The 19,753-nt window shown below is 38.9% G+C and overlaps 1 pseudogene; it reads right to left on the bottom strand.

Moving 5' to 3' along the window:
* Positions 1-16,343: 16,343 nt before the first annotated feature.
* LOC101100088 lies at positions 16,344-18,896 on the bottom strand (annotated as a pseudogene).
* Positions 18,897-19,753: the final 857 nt, after the last annotated feature.

Here is a 19,753-nt window from a genome sequence, read left to right as displayed (position 1 = left end):
GGCCCATGTAAATGATGATTGATAATTTATGGCAAATAAACCCAATGTCTTTGGTTTTTTGACAGTGTTCCATTTTTTCTAACAAATATCTATCTATCTATCTATCTATCTATCTATCATCCGTCTTTCTATCTATCTGTATCTTGTATTACAGTCATTGGGAGTGTGTTGGAAAACTACACTGAACACAAAGATTAAGCTCAATGGTCTCCATGAATTCTGGGGTCAATATGGGATGGACTTAGAAGTGCCAAAGAGATTTGTAGAAGTAAGGTTCGTTTATATTCTTCCACAGGAAACATTCTAAATTAGCTATTTAAAACCAACGATACTAAGATGTAATTTACAAACAACAAAAAGCCCACATTTGAAATGCACAAATCAATGAGCTTTGAAAAATATAGAAATGAACACAACCATTAGCAAAAGCAGGATATAAAACACTTCCCATTTCCACCTCAAAGTCTTTAGTGTCCCTTTCCCGACAATGCCTACCCCATAGGAAACTCCAATTCTGAAATCTATTTCTGAGTGCTTTGCCTGTTTTGGGCCTGTTATTCTCTTTTTATAAATGAAATCATACAATATGTACTGTCTTACACCTGGCTTCCTTAGTTCATCATGAGACCTTTTTTTCCTTCCAACTTTTTATTTAAATTCCATTTAGTTAATGTACAATGTGATATTAGTTTCAGGCATACAATTTAGTGATTCAACACTTACATACAATAGCCAGTGCTCATCACAAGCGCCCTCCTTAATCCCCATCCCCTATTTAGCCCATCCCCCAACCCACATCGCATCTAGCAACCCTCAGTTTTTTCTCTGTAGTTAAGAGCCTGTTCTATGGTATTTTTGAACTTCCAGTATTTTATTGTTCAGCTTTTCCTTTTAAGTCTGTGTTCCATTCTGAATTGATCTTTTTATATGATGTGAGAGAGTGGCTGAGGTTTGTGTTTTTCTCACAAGAATAAATAATTTTCTTTCTGTATAGAAATTTGTTAATGACTTTGCTGAAAATCAACTATATGACCATATGTGTGAATCTATTTCTAGAATATCTGTTCTGTTCCACTGATCTAAATGTGTATATTTACTTAATACCACACTGCTTTCATTACTGTAGATTTGTAGTAACTCTTGAAATCATATAATGTAGGCATTCCAACTCATTTTTCTTTCTCCAAACCATTTGGCTATTTTAGATCTTTTGCATTGCCATATAAATTTGAGAATCAGCTTGTAAAATTTTTTAAAAGCCTGGTAAAATTATTATTGTAATTTTGTTGAATCTATAAATTAACAATATTGACAATATTATATCATCCAATCCATGAACATGATATATTTCCCCATTTACTCAAAAACTCTTTTTAATTTCGCTCAGCAATGTTCTACAATTTTTGGTGTAGGGTTTTTGCACGTTTGGATATTTTTATGGTATTGTAAGTATAATTTAAGAAACTTTTAATTGTTGTTAATATGTAGAAAATAGTCCATTTTTGTATTATGGCCTTGTGTTCTGTGACTTCATTATATTTGTTCATTCATTCACATAGCTATTTCTAAAGACTATTTAGCATTTCCTACATAGATATTTATACTATAAATAAAGGCAGTTATATTTCTTCTTTTGTAATCTGTATACTCTTTATTGCCTATTGAACTGGCTAGGATCTCCAATACAATGGTGAATAGAAATGATAAGAGTGAACATATTTGCCTTGCTTTTAAGCTTAGTGAAAAAATATTCAATATGTCACCATTTTTGGATGGTATTAGCTATAAAGTTTTCATAGATGCCCTTAATCAGGTTACTTTTGAACTTTTGATATGTTGTATTTTCATTACTATTCAATTAAAAATATTTTCTAATTCCCCTTAAGATTTCTTCTTAAACATATCAGTTATTTAGAAGTTGGTTATTAAATTTATAAATATTTAGAAACTCTTTGAGGTATTATATTCTTATAAATTACTAATTTAACTATGTTTGGGTATAGAACATATTTTATAAGATTTTTGTCTTTTAAAAATCACTGAGGCTTATTGTATGGCCAAGTATATGGTTTTTATTAATACTCCATGTACTTTTGTAAAGAACATATTTTCTATGATTTTTGGGTATTATGTTCTACAAATTTCTCAACTGGGTCAAGTTTCACAGCATTTTTAAAATTTTTTTATACCCTTACCAATTTTTTTCACCTACTTATTATATCACTATAGTAACACTCCTAAGAGATTACGTTAAAATCTTCAGCTGTGATGGCAGATTTGTTATTCTTTTTTTGATTTCTGATTTCATGACTGTTGTTGCTCTCTTATTGGGTAAATTAATGTTTCAAAAATATTTTGTCTTCTTGGTGAATTGTAACTTTAATCATTATGAAATGTCCATCTTTATGCGTTCTTTTGTAAAACTTATTATCTTGACAACTGCTTCCTCAAATAGTAATATAGTCATAACTACTTTCTTATGCTTACCTTTAGCCAGATATATCTTTTTTCCATTTCTTATCTTTCAAATCATCTGTGGATTTATATTTCAAATATGTTTCTAGTGTAGGGCATATAATTGGGGCCTGCTTTTTGATCTAACCTGCCAGTATCTGCATTTTAATTTGAATCTTTAGTTTACTTACATTTAATGTAATTATTGATATAGCTCTATTAAAGTCTACTATCATGCTATTTGTTTTCTATTCTATTTGTCCAATGTGTTTGTTTTTCTTCTTTTCTCCTTTCCCATACCCCCACCCCCCCCCCCAAGGAATCAACTATTTTTAGTGAGCCATTTAGTAACCTTTCTGTACCTTTAGCTATAACTTACTATTTGTATTCATTACTTTGGGGTTAAAAGTATGCAAAATTAATGTATCGATATTTATTTACAAATTGATATTGTAATTCACAATATCTTCACAATTCACACCTGCTAGTTCTCATTTTCTTCTCCTCAATTCCCATTTGGTACTTCAAAATAATAATGTATATTACACACTCCCACATTCTTTGTGCTATTTTTGTCATATATCTATATTTCATCTCTGTTAATGAAGGGATATGTTCTGTGTATATAGAATATGAGATATCAGATTTTTCTTTATCAGCATTTAAAAATATGGAATTCCATTATCTTCCGGCTTTCATTGTTTCTGATGAAGTCCACCATCATCCTCATAGCTTCCCTGTATCCATAATGCTTTCTCTGCTTTCAAGATGCTTTATTTCTTTATTTTTTTAAATTTCTTCTGTTTAGGTTTAATATGTCTAAGTGTAGCTTTCTTTGTGTTTTTTTCTGCTGTGGATTCCCCAAACATCTTGGATCTGTAAATCAGTGTTTCTCAACAAATATAGAAAATATTTGGCTACTAATTTTCAAAGTTTTTGTACTGCTTTCTTGCTCTCATCCTTCTCAGACTCTACTTACATGTTTGATAAGGTCTCGATATTATTCCAAAAGTTCCTAATGTGCTGCTAATTTTGTTTCAGTCTTTTATTTTATTTTTTATTTTTTTTTACTGTTTACTTATTTTTGAGACAGAGAGAGACAGAGCATGAGCGGAAGAAGGGCAGAGAGAGAGGGAGACACAGAATCCAAAGCAGGCTCCAGGCTCGGAGCTGTCAGCACAGAGCCCAATGCGGGGCTCAAACTCACGAACTGTGAGATCATGACCTGAGCTGAAGTCAGACGCTCAACCAACTGAGCCACCCAGGTGCCCCTCAGTCTTTTATTTTAAATTCTGTTGAGGCAGATCTGAGAGGAGACTTATTCTAAAGTATGACGGTTAATTTTAAGGTAAAGTCTTCCTGGTGTCTTAACCAGATGTTGGAGTGTTAATGAAGTTTATCCATTCTACCTGGACCGGACCTCCAATGTTTTCTAGCACTGTTGAGGTCTAGAATCTTTGTTTCCTTCCCAATGCCATTAGCAGCCACTTTCTCTTATGCCTCCATGTAATGTTGCCCTGCATATGGGCAGCCTGAACTTCAACCAAGGATGCATAAGGAACCTCCATGCCAACTTTCATCACCACCACCCCTGCAGGATGCAGCTCCTCTTTCCTTGCAGAATATAGCTTTTTTAGCTGCCTTGAATTCTAAGCTTTTTTTTCCCCTTAGTGAAACAGCTGCACTCTGTTCATTGTGTTGAGGTCAGAAAATTGTACCCAGGAGACAGCTGGGTGATCTTGGGGCTCATTTTGTAAGTTTTCCTTTATCTCAGGAATTGCATTCTTCCATGCCTATTTCCTATCCTGAAAAGAGTTGCATTACATATGTCATTGAGTTTTCTGTCCGTGTGTGTGTGTGTGTGTGTGTGTGTGTATTTTAAGGAAAACTATGTCTAGAGGAGTTCCAAATAAAAATTGTTATGCATTTGCTATCTACTTCTTCAAATTGTTTGCATATAAACTCTAAAAAACCATAAGAAGAGATGATCAAAATGTTCTTATGAGAAGAAAAAAGGAAAATTGAGAAACATTTTTGGCTTGAAACCTCAAAATGACTGTTTCTATATGTGTACCCCATCTTCTGAGGCAAGACAGTCTATAAGTGTTCCATATGGTGACTCATGTTTTTTCAATTGTCAATCTTCTCTGGAAATTCTATTCCATCAGTCTAAGCGGCCAGATTTACTATTTTTGTAGCTTCTTCTAGATTTTCAATAGCATTTTCCTTCTTTGATAATTCAGGGCCCTCTTACTCAAGATGTCAGTGTTCTTTCCTTAGCGCTAAATCCACAATGCTGTAGAAGAAATGAGTGGCTGTCTCTTTTGAGCATTTTGTTTGAATAAGAAATACTAATATTTCTGAAGTGGTTTTTCAAGTTAAAAGGCCAACACTCTTGACTGCCTGAAGTCCCTTCTATTATGATGTTTCTTGTTTTTGTTTTTGTTTTACTCCCAGGGTATTATTGGATATGTATCAGGACATTTCCTTTAAGCAGATTTCAGGCAGGAGCTAATTATGCTGACAGCCAGATACTCATCAGTAGACAGTAGAGAGAAAGCCAACAAAAGATGAAAGATGTTGGGTATATTCATCAGGCCAGATGGTCAAACCGGAAGTTTAAGCCACCTGAACACACTGTGTTATTTTATTGGCCATTAAGCAAAGTGAAATTTTGCAGTAATATTTAACAACATGTTTTTTTTCTCCCTCATTTAAAACCACCAGGCCTAAAATGTGTCAAATGAAATTTCAACTCAGAGTGCAGTCTGTGTTCCAGGAAATGTCACTAAGGATTTTGAAGCAGCTGTCACTGTCGTTACAGTTTTACGAGAGCAAGACTATAGAATTTATCAAGGGTTCTCTGCCTGAAGAGTTGTATATATGTGAAATCTCTAGTGTTTGACTTTATTTTTGCTTCAGCTCCAAGAAGAAGACCATAGAAGTGTCCTCCCCATAAAACCATCCTTGCTCAAAAGTGAGGTAGATAGATATCATCCTAAGCCTTCCTATCACATGGGACAGAAATAGAGCCCACCTCTCAGTCCCCTCCCTTTGAGCTGCTATGCTTTATGTGCATGGACCAGAGTTCATACTGGGATTTAAGTTATATATCCCATTTCTCCCTAAAACTCCTCTCTTTCCCCAGCATGGAGAATATTTGTGTTCTTTTCATGCTGATGTTCTCAAAAGGATTATTCCCAAGAGGATGTTGTCTATTGGCTTTAGGACTGCTGTGAAATGTCAAGAGGGCTCCTCGGATCTGTATATCATTAGTGTTTCCTGCTGCTCATCATGTAGCTAGTATGTTTTGATCTTTCTTTCTTCTAGTGCTGCTGCTTCTTATCTGCCCCTCTTCCTTCTCTGGGGACTGCATGAGTCCTCACCAGCTCATCACCTCAGTTGCCTTCATCTTCAATGAGAATCTTAGTTACCTTTAAGTGGTTTCAGGTGTTAACTTTAGGTGAGCTTCTAATGTGTATGGAAGACTGGTAGGTTTTCTTTTTTTTACACCTCCAGTTTATTGAGTTAGAAATTTAAAGTTCTACCCAAAGACCAAAAGGCCCCAAGTGACAAATAGTGAAATGAAAGAACTTTTGTGAAGTTTCAGCAAATTCTTCTGCCCAGAAAATGTAGCCAGACCCAGTATGCCTGAGTTTGGGGTCTGACTAGACTCCAATCTGGGCAGCCCATTCTCAGGGGCTATTTCCCCTCCTACCACACCCTCAGTGGGTTTCCAGATTGAAGAGAGAATAAGGAATGCCCAGCTATTAATATTATGTGTCATGTGAAAATGCAGAGCCTGATTATTCATAATGATACCATCTTCCCTGACTACATTCATGTTTCTGCTGCAGACTCAATAAACATTTTAGTGCTGGCCAAGCAGCATGAGACACGCGCTAGGGACACTGAGATGAATGAGATGATAACCTTGCCTGAAAAGAGTACACACAGAATTCAGTAGTTTAAACTATCAGTCCTAAAACTGTTTCTAATGAGTCTTTTGACTCTACAAGAGATAGGAATCTCCAGACAGGAAATCCCTTTACTGGACCACGTTCTTTTAATATTGCCAGATGCTTCATGCCTCCTCACCTCCATTCCAAGAGCTCCAATGCCCAAACATGATTTGCCACACCCTTCCCTCAGATGTGGACTCTTCATTTGTTCTTGCTCAGTTTTCACTAGTGAAATTACATCCATCTTTGCCATTTAACGTTCTGCCAGCATTGTGCTAACTGACCACTCTACTCCAGAATAAGAAATTGCCTCTGCTTTCTTAGAAAATGGAGACCAACAAGGGATGCTCTAAATCATCTTTGGATGATTTGACTAAGAAAAGCAATGCAACTTAAGAAAGTATCTGTGCAGGGGCTCCTGGGTGGCTTAGTTGGTTAAATGTCCGACTTCAGCTCAGGTCATGATCTCAGGGTTCATGAGTTTGAGCCCCTTGTTGGGCTTTGTGCTGACAGCTCAGAGCCTGGAGCCTGCTTCAGATTCTGTGTCTCCCTCTCTCTCTTTCTCCTCTCTCTCTCTCTCTCTCTCTCATAATAAACGTTAAAAAATTAAAAAAGAAAAAGAAACAAATATCTGTGCAATATCTGTGCAAAGAAATATCTGTGGTTAAGCCAGCCACTGGTGCTAGGCACTAGGGTGGATACAGACATGAATTTCCCATGAAGCTCATGAGGCTTAAGTCTCAGGGTCCATCACCTGCATGGCCTTGGGAGGAGTCCTAGCAATGTCCCATGGTCACTCTGCATTTTTCTCTGCAAAAAGGGCTACCTAAATTGAGCATGCCTTTGTTCCCACAAAACCTATGCATATATTTGGGTATATTTAAGAACAAATCGGGGCGCCTGGGTGGCACAGTTGGTTAAGCGTCCGACTTCAGCCAGGTCACGATCTCGCGCTCCGTGAGTTCGAGCCCCGCTTCAGGCTCTGGGCTGATGGCTCAGAGCCTGGAGCCTGTTTCCGATTCTGTGTCTCCCTCTCTCTCTGCCCCTCCCCCGTTCATGCTCTGTCTCTCTCTGTCCCAAAAATAAATAAAAACATTGAAAAAAAAATTTAAAAAAAAAAAAAAAAAAAAAGAACAAATCGATAAGAGAGAGTCTCTGTCCTCTAAGATTAATGTCAGCAAGTGAAAAAAAAATAGCATAAGTACAACAAAATAAGTAGACCCCGAATATAAAGCAGTCCTTCCATTTTCCCACTGATAATTTTTTTTGGTGAATTTTAATCTATTTGTGCTTAGAGATGTGGTTGGAATAATCAATATTTCATTTCTTACTTTACTTACAAGAGGTATTTAAATTCATGTTACCTAATATAGTGATCCAGAAATATGACTTTTTCTACTCTCAAATTTCATGGAATAATTTGATTCAAACTTTTCACATGCAACTTTGACGTCAATGTCTTAATCATCACTAGAGTCCCTTTTTGAATCATCTAGTAAAGTTTTCTTGCATATCATATTCACTGCTGACTAAGTTGTTTCAACTATAGCACTGTTTGATTCTGTGCATAATTCTGTCACTGGAAATTTTGTCCTATGCCACAAGAACCCACTAACAGAAGAGCATGCTTTTCATTTATCCTATAGATGTATATTTGGGAATCCCACAACTTATGACGATGTATCTTTTTTTAATGATGTGAAAAATATATTTTTATAATAGACATTATTTGCAATGGTGAAGACTTTCCTCTGAAGAATACTCATTAAGTCTGTGTTGAATCCCTGCTTCTGCAGATAAATTTTATAAACATCAAACCCTAGTACTAAGGTTATTTTCAGTTATCAGTGATCCTCAGACCTAGCTGTACATTGGAATCACCTGGAGAACATTTGAAAAACACAGATGCCTGGATCTACTTCCAGAGGTTCTGATGTAATGGTCTGGGATGCAGCTTGCATGTTGAAATTTTTAAAAGTTCTCCAGGCAATCCAAATGTGCAGCCAAAGTCAAAATCCATTATGTTCCCCCAAGCAATTCTTTGCTATTCAAAATAAAATAATTGGGAGAAGGACAGATCTTAACATAAGAGACTTCATAAGGACTTAAATATGAAATAACTACTTTTTTCTAAGTGATGGTTTAAAGAAATATAAATGTCACTTATATAGATATACGTGCAATATAGACATATATGTATTTTATTCACACAGATGCAATAAGGAACTACTTTTTGAATATGGTGAATTTTTCCTGTTTTAAAAGTTACCCTTGTTAATTAAATACAGAAAAGGTCAGACTATCTGTTCTGCTTGAGGATTCAAGAAGAAAGATATTCAGATATGACGTCAGTTAGGAGAAACTGACATCAGAGGATTTTTTTGGGCAAAGAGTGAAGATTAATGTAGACACAGAGATTAAGGAGAGGCAGATGTACCAGGCAAAGGAAAATGAAAATGTAATACTCTAAGTCCCCCCAAATATGGTGTCTTTGAGGTGGCAATTAGAATTTCTTTTAAAAAAACAAAGACAAATGTTTTCTTGATGAACAAAGCTATGTGTCTGGTTTTAGAGATAATGAGCACTTCAGGATTACTTATTTGGTAGCTTTTGGCATGGAAGTATAGACTAACATCTAGAAATGATTGTCCAGTCATCAAGTGTGTTATTTACTGCTTTACTCATGACATAAATGCAATTTTCTACCTGGACACTTGTGACTTAATGGGTAATGACTTCCTTTGGCCACGGTATTTTACATTCTTCTTTCCTGCCCCTTGTTTGGTTTTGTAAGATCAGTTAACAGCAAATGATTCAAAAAGCAAAAGTTGATCATCCTAAATATCTAAATTGAGAAAGTCACATCAAGCTTAGTCTCTACTCCTAATATGACAGCAGATGTTTCTGGTTGAAATTCACTTAGAAAGCAGAAAAAAAAATAGAAAACAAATACTAAGTAAGATCTGTGTATTGATTTTCTTTGTAAGAGATAGAGATAAGAAAAGAATAAGAATGAAAGTGGGCGTGGTACATGATGAAACTTGGTTTCCGACTCAGTTGACTTCATCAGCAAAAAAAAAAAAAAAAAAAAAAAGGGATAAAGAGCAGACAGAGTTCAATCTTTGAAAAGATAAACACCTGAAACACAAAGTCATGTACATTTGTAAAGCACTTAACATTTTTCGAAGTCTTTATGTGCATGGTATTCTTGTTAGTTTAGGAGATGTGTATCAGACAAGTATTGTTATTCCCATTTCCTGGAAGAAATAACAGGTCAGAGAAGTTGAGTGACTTTTCCAAGGTCACAGAGCAGGAAGAGACCTAAATCTCTTAAGTCTCAGTGCTCTTTTTATTACCACCCAGAACAGGTCCCTACACTTCATGCTTTACTTCTACAAGTAACACTAATTTAGTGGATTCCCAGAAAGGTCACCCACCAAAAGGATGAGAACAAGTAGGGATGGATTATTTTCAATAAACGAAGAGGCTTTTCTTTAAAAAATTGTGTCTACTTATTTAAAGAAATTTTAGAAAAGGCAGAAGACAAACACAAAGAGTTCACTATAGTTCTATTAATCATATATTTTCACTTAATATTTTTTGTATATCCTTCAGCCTTATCTTTTATATTTACCATCGTTATTTTTTTAATGTGAAAGCCTACATTCTTTGACTTTTAAGATAGCATAAACACTTCTTCCTTGCTTTTATGCAGACTTTATGAATATTTAATGGCTCTATAATGGTAGCTCTCATTTATGAAGTGTCTGCCATATTCCAAGCATGATGATCTAGTCTTAGCTAGATACCACAATGACCTTATTAGGCAAGAGATTTTATAACCATTTTCCAGATTAAAAAAAAAAACATAAGCAAGAGAGCAACCTCCCTACAAGTTGTAAACTAGAAGGTGCAGCTGTGGAATTCATCCACCAGGGTCTGTGAACCCTACTCTGCTCCACAATTTCTAATCAAGTAGATGTCCTCTGGTTTATTCATTCCCATTGAGTTGAACATTTGGCTCTTTTCGAATATTGCCTATTATAAATAACACTGAAATAAATATTTTAGGACCAGTAAATAGGTCCGCATCATACCCACTATCTCAGTATTATTTATATTAACACTAACCACATACTAATACTAACCAAATATTTCCTTAGGATAAACCATAGAAATGGAGTTCCTAGATCAAAGAACATAAACCATTTAATGTGACTTCAATGTCACCCCCTCAAAGGTATAATTTTCTTTTGCAAGAAATTTATGTTCCCAGCTTAGAGTCCCATCTTACAGTGCCTTTGCCTACGTCAAGGTTTAGGTTAATAGTTCCTTACTTTTTCCCCCTATTAAATTACAGATGAAAAATATTAACTAACTTTTCATAGTTGCATTGAGATGTAATTGATATAAAAAAAACTGCACATATCTAAGGTATACAATTTGATGAGTTTGGACAAATACGTACACCCATGATACCATCACCATAGTCAAGGTAGTAAACATATCCATCACCTCTGAAAGTTTCCTTATGTATCTTTGCTTTTTGTGTGTGTGGTAAGAACCACTAGATCTACTCTCTTAAAATTTTCAATGTGCAACACTGATGAGGGAGCATAACGCAAGCTGAGGGCAAAGTATAAGCTAGGACCCCCACCCCTGCAGGTGGGATATGCGTGATATTCCTCTCACACTCCTGGCTGCCCAAGAACAAGGGAAAGGAAAGAAAGCAAATAGTTGACTGATAGAGATCACAGTCATGTAGGACGGGAGTCTCCTTCAGTTTACAGATAACTTAGTAAACTGCAAGAAAAAGGCAATCTTATCCATTGCCTAATCTCCAGAAACCTGTAGACTCTGTTTCCCGGAGCCCTAATATCACCCGCATCGAGCTGTAAGGGGGAATAAGTGCTTGCCATGGTGGTGTGGGAAACCACAGCAAATGAAAAATTAAATACCCTTACTGCCCACAGCCCATTGACAAGTCCTTGAAACAGGCAGTGACCTTCCTCTGGGACCTCAGCTGCCTCAATGATGACCCATTGCTAAGGGCAAAAGGGAATCTTGGCTTAACATTATCCTGGCTCCCCAGGATCCTATAAGTCTACTTTAACATATAAAAATTCCTTTGGAAACTTCCTTAACCTCAACTCCCTCAAGATATATGCTGGCAATCATACTCCAAGCTTATGGCCCCCCATATACATCTGAAGGGTCTCATAAGTGAGGTTTTACTAAGCAATAATAAATGGCATTTTTCTAACAACAGCTAGCCCCTCCAGATTCTGGAAACCTTGCTTCCAAAATACCTTAGATACTTACCCTGTCCCTCACCCCCTCCTAACCTGAGGCTATATAACGAGTTACCCATCACAACCCCAGTGCAGCTCTTTCTGACCACGTGTCCTGTCCCTGTGCTTCAATAAAACCACCTTTTTGCACCAAAGACCTCTTCAAAAATATTTTTTTGGCCATCAGCTCCAAACCCCACCATCACCCCAAAACTTCATCAACACCATATTGCTAATTACAGGCACAATGTTGTACAACAGATCTATAGAACTTACTCATCTTGTATCACTTTGCCCTCATTGAATAACAACTCCCTGCATTCCCAGGTAACCACCATTCTATTTTCTGCTTCTAAGGAGTTTGACTATTTTATATATTTTCACTCTTATAAGTGGAATCTTGTAGCATTTGTCTTTTTGTGACTAACTTAACTTAGCATAATCTCTTCCAGGTCTATCCATGTGGTCACAAATGAGAGGATTTCCTTCATATTTAAGGCTAAATACTATGTTATTATATCTATATACCACATTTTCTTTGTTCATCTGCCAATAAACATTTGGGTGGTTTCCATATCTTGGCTATTGTGAATAGTGCCACAATGAAACTTGGAGTGCAGATATCTCTTTAAAATCCTGATTTTTATTCTTTTGGATATATACCCAGAAGATCACCGCATGCAAAAGGATGAAATCAGACCCCCATCTTACACCTTACACAAAAATCCAGTCAAAATGGGTTGAAGAATTAAATATAAGATCCTAAACTATAAAAAATCCTGGAAGAAAATAGGGGGAAAGCTTTATGGCATTGGTCTTGACAATTATTTCACAGATATGACACCAAAAGCACAGGTGACAAAAACAAAAATAGACAAGTGAGACGTCATCAAACTAGAAACCTTCTGCCCAGCAAAGGAAACAATCAACAGATTTAAAAAACAACCAACAGAAAGGGAGAAAATGTCTGCAAACCATATATCTGATAAGGAGTTGATTTTCAAAACATATAAGGAACTCTTATAACTAAATAACAGAAAAAAAAGTAAATTTTCCAATTTAAAAATGGGCAAAGGACTAAAATAGACATTTATCCAAAGAAGACATACAAATGGCCAAGAGATATATGAAAAGGTGCTCAACATCACTAATTATTAGGGAAATACTAATCAAAACCACAATGAAAGATCACCTCCTATTTGTCAGGATGGCTATTGTAGAAGGAAAAAAATCACATTTTACTTTACCCTTTTAAATTTTCAGCTGGGACTCCCATGACAAAAGACACATTAACAAGAGAAAAGTGTACAAATTTGTTTCATATGCATTTTACATGAAACAGAAAGCTTCATAAGGAAATGAAGACCCAAAGAAATGGTTCAACCTGAGTTTCTATGCTAGGTTTGATGAAGAGTTGTAGAAAAATATGAGAGGACAAAGGCAAGCTAAGTATAGTAAACTGAAGGAAATTTAGCAAGGCCTGTTCATTCAGATTCCTCCGTGTCCTTTTGTCTTTGTGAAATGCTTCCTTTCTCTAAGGTTAGGGAGGGTGACCTCTCACCAGAGGTTTCTGTGACCTGCTTCAGGGGAAGGTCAGAAATTTGGTCTTAACATATACCATTTCTCAAATTCTTTCAGTTTGAAATATTCAGTATGCCAAGGTACCTGATGAAGTTTTGGGGTGCTGGTGGGGTGGTCTGGAGCTGATGACCAAGAAAGAATTCTTGAAGACGTCTTTGGTGTAAAAAGGTGATTTTATTGAAGCACAGAGACAGGACACATGGGCAGGAAATGCTGCACTGGGGTTGTGATGTGTAACTCATTATATAACCTCAGGTTGGGAGAGGGTCAGGGACAGCGTAAGTCTCTAAGGTATTGTGGAAGCAAGGTTTCCAGGACCTTGAGGGGCTAGCTGTTGCTAGGGAAATGCCATTTATTACCATTTACTCAAACCTCAGTCTTGAGACCCTTCAGATGTGTATCAGGGGGCCATAAGCTTGGAGTAAGACTGCCAGCATATTTCTTGGGGCAGTTGAGATAAAGGAAGTAGATTTACAGGATCCTTGAGAGGTCAGGCTATTGTTAAGCTAAGATTCTCTTTTGCCCCTAGCAAAGTGTCATCATCAGGCAGCTGGGCTTCCAGAGAGAGGTCAGTCTGCCTGTTTCAAGGACTTAGTGGGCTGTAGGCAGTAAGGGAATTTAATTTGCCTTAGTTCCCCACAGCACCATGGCAAGCACTTAAAACCCCTTTCCTTTTTTCTTGCATAGCCAGGAGTGTCCGAGGAGCATCACACATATTCCACCTGGGGTGTGTGTGTGTGTGTGTGTGTGTGTGTGTGCGCGCGCGCGCGCGCGCCAGCCTGTTTGCCCTCAGTTGTCCCACGCTCCCTTATCAGTACCTATTTGGGGGTAGCGGGTCTTGACCGGCACTACTGTTGTCAGAAAAAACAAAGGACAAGTGTTAGGTGGAGAAGAGGGAACTTCTCTACACCATTGCTCACAATTGGTAACTTGGTGTAGCCGCTGTGGAAACCAGCACGAGGATCCCTTTAAAAATGAAAAATAGGACTCCCATACGATCCAGCAATACTTCTGAGTATTAGCTATTTCTTTGAAAAGAAAATATTCTGATACATTTTGAAAGACCTAAGTTGTCATATCAGCACTTGCCTTTTTCCTCCCACGTATACTTTTACCTCTTTTACTTAAGATTTTTCTCTCCACTTTTCTTATCATCATGAACAAAAATTGTCCACTATCTGTCAGGCTTTATGTTTGATGATATCTGGGGACAATTAGATACGTAGTAGAGCCACCGGTGTGGGAGAGCTTAAACTTTAGTTAACACGTAGGAAGAAAATTGCCAAAATAATTGCCGGAAGAACTCCCAGTGTTCTGAGGAAGGAGAGAGAAAAGTTTCCTCAGCTCTTCTCTTCCTTCTCTGCCTCAGACAAGGGCACATTTTCTCCCCTCCCCCAACCTCCTTCCAAACCGCTGAGTCATGTTGCTGAATAATTATCAAGCAGATGCCCAAATTCCAGCACACGTATTTATTTATTCCTTCAGCATATTTTATGCATATGTATTTATTTTAATTGGCAGGGGGTGAGTGCTGGAAGGGTGGTTGGGAGTTCTGCTTATCATAAAAGTAAGGATTCTGGAAAACTCCTTAGTATAATAGACACTATTCACTATAAGCGGTTATTGGAATAAACTAGGGAGCTTTCCCTAGTGAAGTGTAGCCCTGAAGAAGGGCAAATTATGACAAATTCAATTGCAAATTAAAAAGTGTCTCCTAGACCACCGGAGGAAAAAAGTTGTTGGGGGAGGGTTTTCCTGACTGTGTCGTTATGAAAGCAAGGACAGTAAGTGAGGCTATTAAGATGATTTAGCATCTCAGAACAGTCTCAGGAAGATAAACACCCTTGCTTTTACAAGAGCAGGTTTGGTGCACAAGGATCTGCGGCTGAAAAGGGAATTACCTAAACCTGGAGTGTTGTCAGTTATTTTGCAGTCATTTGGAGGGTGGTAGGGTGAGGGAGGAGGGCCAGTCGCTATGAGCAGAAGCCGGAGTCGGAGAAGAGAGTCCAGGGCCTGTCCCTCTACTGGATGGGTGACGGGGTGTATGTGGAGCTGGCTCAGGAGTCACTGATGGTGGCCAGAGGCAATGGGGAGAGGACACGCGGAAGAAGTCTAGCCTGGGAGGGAAGGGGGAAATGGGAGGCAAGCCTTTGTAAGGGTGGGGTCGCCAGGTGCCCATCACAGTGCCTGGCACAGGGCATGCCTGCCGTAATTCCTGTACCCCTCATCCCTTGGTTTGCAAAGTCTTATCTTTCAAGCATCTGGTTGCATGTCTTGAATCTCTCTTCCTCAAAGAAGCCTTTCCTGATCCCCTAGAGCACAGATTTGCTACCCACCCCCCTCCCTCCGAGGCCCCTTCTAGGATGCTGTATTTCCAGGACATCACAGCACATTTCACACAACATTTTCGTGTTTTCACGGTCTCATCCTCTTAAGATTGTAAACTCACCATGGCAAGAGGGTCTTATATAAGGCTTATATCCCCAGGGCTTAGTATAGTGTCTGACACATAAAGGGTTAAGAAATACTTGTTGAATAAGGAGTGGGACTTAGGAGGTGACCCACCAAGATGTTTTAGAATAGACATCCGCACAAAAATACCTTTTACTTCAGCTAAGTTTCACCATGAATGATTTTTTCATCACTTTTCTGTTTTCCAGAGAAAATGTTGAGAAAAAATAATTTTTTCAGGGTATCCATTATGGCTTATTTGTTTGATCATATAATTAAAAGTCCAATTCTTTTCCATTGTTTATGGCTAAAGGCTAGATTCTAGCCAGTGATATAAGCAATGTTATATAGAGAACTCAAGATAATGTAAAACTTTGGTGAAAAGCTAATATGGGCCAATAAATTCAGATCACTGAAGAGCTGAAATTTTTAGCACTTTATTTAAAAACAGTAAGAAGGGCTCTTCTATATATCTTCACAAAATTTAATTAATCAGGCTTGAGTTAATGATCTGCATATTAGCCAAGGTCTGGACTTGAGATGCAGCATCTTTTATCCCTTAAGGTAGTTGTACACTCAGAAATGTGCCTAATTAGCTAATGGATTAGTCTCTGGCATTGACATTTCCAAGGATAAATCCTAAAAAGGAGAATAAGAAGTTTGCTGGGAAGGAGGATTGTGCAATTACACAATGTAAGAAGAAAACCTAGATCAAGCTTTTTGTAGGCATGAGATATAATCCTGTGTGCTTGTATGCTTGGATTTTTGCTTTAGTTTTTACCTATTTATTATTGTTAATCATACAATTAATCAATTCATACATTTTTGTAAATAGTCAATCAGATCAATAATTCTACAAATAGAGCCCCTTTGCCACACCAATCTCACAGGCTTCTCGACATATAATTTTATACAGTTTGGTGTACATATGTCCAGATCTTATTCTATACATTACATGTATATATGTTTATATTTAGAATTATATATTTTTGTTCACTTGTTTTTACATAAAAGGAATTATATTGTGCATTATTTTATAAAATCATTTTTTTCAGATGGCAGTATATCTTAGAGATCTATGACAGTACATATAAATGTACCTCGTTCTTTCTCATTGCTGCATAATATTCCATGGACTAGATAAAACACTTTATTTAACTGTACTTGATGGACATTTACTTAGTCATGTAATAAACAACATTATGATGTTTATAATGCATTGTGTACACATGGGAATATTTTTCTAGGCAAATACTATTTTAAATCTAATTGCCAATTAAATCTTGATAAACAATGTGAAATTCTTCTCCAGAAGAGGCTGTATCGATCAATTTTAGCACCAACAATAATGTATAGAAGTCTCCATTATCTTCTGCTCCTTATGCTTCTACTACTTATTCCCCTTTGTCTTCCAAATTTATGGGAGCAAAACTGATATTTCATCGTTGTTTAATTTGTATGTGTCTGCTTATAAATGAAGTTTCATATCTTTTCATATATTTCCAGCTATTTGAATTTCCTTTCCTGTGAACTACCTGCTCATATTCTTTGCCTCTTTATCTTTTTATTTATCAATAGAAACTTTTTATATTTTAACTTTTTTATATTTACCTGCTAGACTGAAAGAAAATATCTGCAACATACATGTATTATATTTTAACTTAGTTAATGTGTTTTGTTAGATCATTTCTGTACCGTCCAGTTATTCAAACTGTATCTAATTTAAAAATCTCTGCCCCAATATCTAGTGTCAATTCTTTCCTGTATGTTCTTCTTTTACATTGATGCTTTTTACATTTTTATTTCTCACTTATCTAGAATTAATTTTTTTGGTCCCCAAGAAGGTCTGGCTTGAAAAGTAAACTGGTTTTTATTCTAAACACTGCCAAGGGGGAGGTGCCGAAGGGGGCTTCTCCTGAACCCCACTGTGACTCTCAGCAGAGAGGACTGGGCTTGGACTACCTACCCATAGGCCAAGCTTCTTGTCACCTGAAGGCCTGCGTGTGCTGGGGGGACCAGAACCCTCAGGGTGGGCAAGCTGCCCCTGCCCTGAGTCACCAGCACCTCAGTGCCCGCCTTTCCCCCCACCAGGAGTGACAGGGCACCTTCCACATGGCCTGTGGCTGCTAGTGCGACCACTGCCTGCTCTGTGAGGAAGCCCATGTGCTCCAGCCTGTAGGATGTGGGGCACGGGGAGGGACTGGTCAAGGCTACCTCCAGACCCCGAGCCAGGAGACCCCACCCCTGCCCGCCCACCTCATCCCAGAGAAGTGATGGAAGATTTAAGCAGCCAGAGCAGGGGTTCTCAGGACACGGGGCGGGCTCTTCAAGGAGCGAGGCCTGGATCCCCTCCTGCGGCATCTGCTCATCCAGGGCCGCCCACAGCGGGGTCTCTGGGCGGAAGCTGGGCCAGGCCCACCTCTGAGGAGCCCACCCAGGTCCGCTGCACAGACCCCAGGCCGGGGAGGGAGCTGGGATGTCTTCACTGCAGGACAAGAGGCTAGGGGTGACCATGTAAGGAGGTCCAGGGATGGCAGGATGGGTGATAAGCAGCTTGGCCAAGCCGCCTGGGGTACGGAGGAGTCTGACCAGCACCTGGCCGGGGCCCTGCAAAGACGCCCTCCTGCATTGCCCGCAGCCACTGCTCAGAGAGCGCCAGCCACCGGGAGGCCCAGGCTGCACAGCCCAGGCCAGCAAGGAGGACTCAGAAGAGCTGTAGGAAGGGTGGCTCCCGCTGAGCAGTCATGGGGGCAGGACCCGCCCCCCCCTCCCTTGGCTGTCTAGGGCAGTAACAGGGCCAGAGGGACAGGCATGTGGACACCCGGAGGCCTGCCAGCAGCACGGCTGTTAGCCCAGCAGCGAGGGCGAGCAGGGCAGAGGCACGCAGGAACCGCCGCGTGCCCAGGTGGTTCTCCAGCCACCAACCCAGTGTGGGCGGGAGCAGCAGGCTCAGGAGCCGGCCGGGTAGGGCTGAGCAGCCCAGGGCGTGGGTCAGCAGCCCGTGTGCCTGCCAAGGGTCCGGCAGCAGTTCGGGGTCAAGGCAAGACTGCAGACTCTGCAGCGGCAGCAGCAGCAGCAGCAGCAGGAAGGAGGAGTCTAAAGGCAGCGCGGGGCACAGTAGGCAGGGCGTGGGGCGGGGGTGGCCTCGGGCATGCATCGCCTGGCTGAAGGTGTCAGGGGTAGTCTTGGGGCTGTGTGTGCTCCGAGCATCCTACGCCCCCCCCCGCTTCCCCGCCCCGCGAATGCCAGGTGGAGTCCCGGGCTGGGAGTCAGGACTCCAGATTCCCTGCAAAGCCCGGGAGCCCGCGGCCCATTCGCCTGGCACTGGGCTTGACCCCGCCCACCAGCAGGTGTCCCACCCCTTCCCCTGCCCCCCCCCACTGGTTAGTCCACAGTTGCTCTAGGCCCGGGGCCCTTCTCCTACAATTAATTTTGTATACTGTTTTAGATATGGATCTAATTTTCTTTTTTCTCAGCTAGCCAATTGTCCCAAGTTCTTTCCTCGGTTATATGAAATGCTATCTCTAGAATATATTTATCTTTGAATTCTTTTGAGTCCCACTGATCCCTTTTTATCTACTTCTATTCCAATTCGGTGTCTTGGTACATTACCACAGCTGTATAGTATATTTTGATGTCTAACAAGCCCTATCCCCATCATTGTTTTCTTTTTCTCTAAAAAAAAAAAAAAAAAAAAAAAAATTACTCACGTAACATTTTCTATTCCACAAGGATTTTAGAATTAATTTGCTAAGTCCCATAGAAATTTGATTGGGAATGCAACTAAATTTTTAGATTAATTTATGAAGAATTTATTGAGTCTTCCTAAATACAAACATGGCATATTTCTATTTTATCAAGACTTCTTTTCTGTCTCCTAGTAAGCTTTATACTTTTCTTCATGTTCATATTAGAAAATTATGCTTTATAACTAACTGTCCCTGGTGTGTAGAAATAAGTGATAGATGGAATCCATCAAACTTGCTGAATTTTCTTGAGTTCTAATAGAAAAGT

This window comes from Felis catus, chromosome D2 (assembly GCF_018350175.1).
Source record: "Felis catus isolate Fca126 chromosome D2, F.catus_Fca126_mat1.0, whole genome shotgun sequence".
In the NCBI taxonomy this organism is placed as follows: Eukaryota; Metazoa; Chordata; class Mammalia; order Carnivora; family Felidae; genus Felis; species Felis catus.
This window is presented reverse-complemented; position numbering and strand designations above follow the sequence as displayed.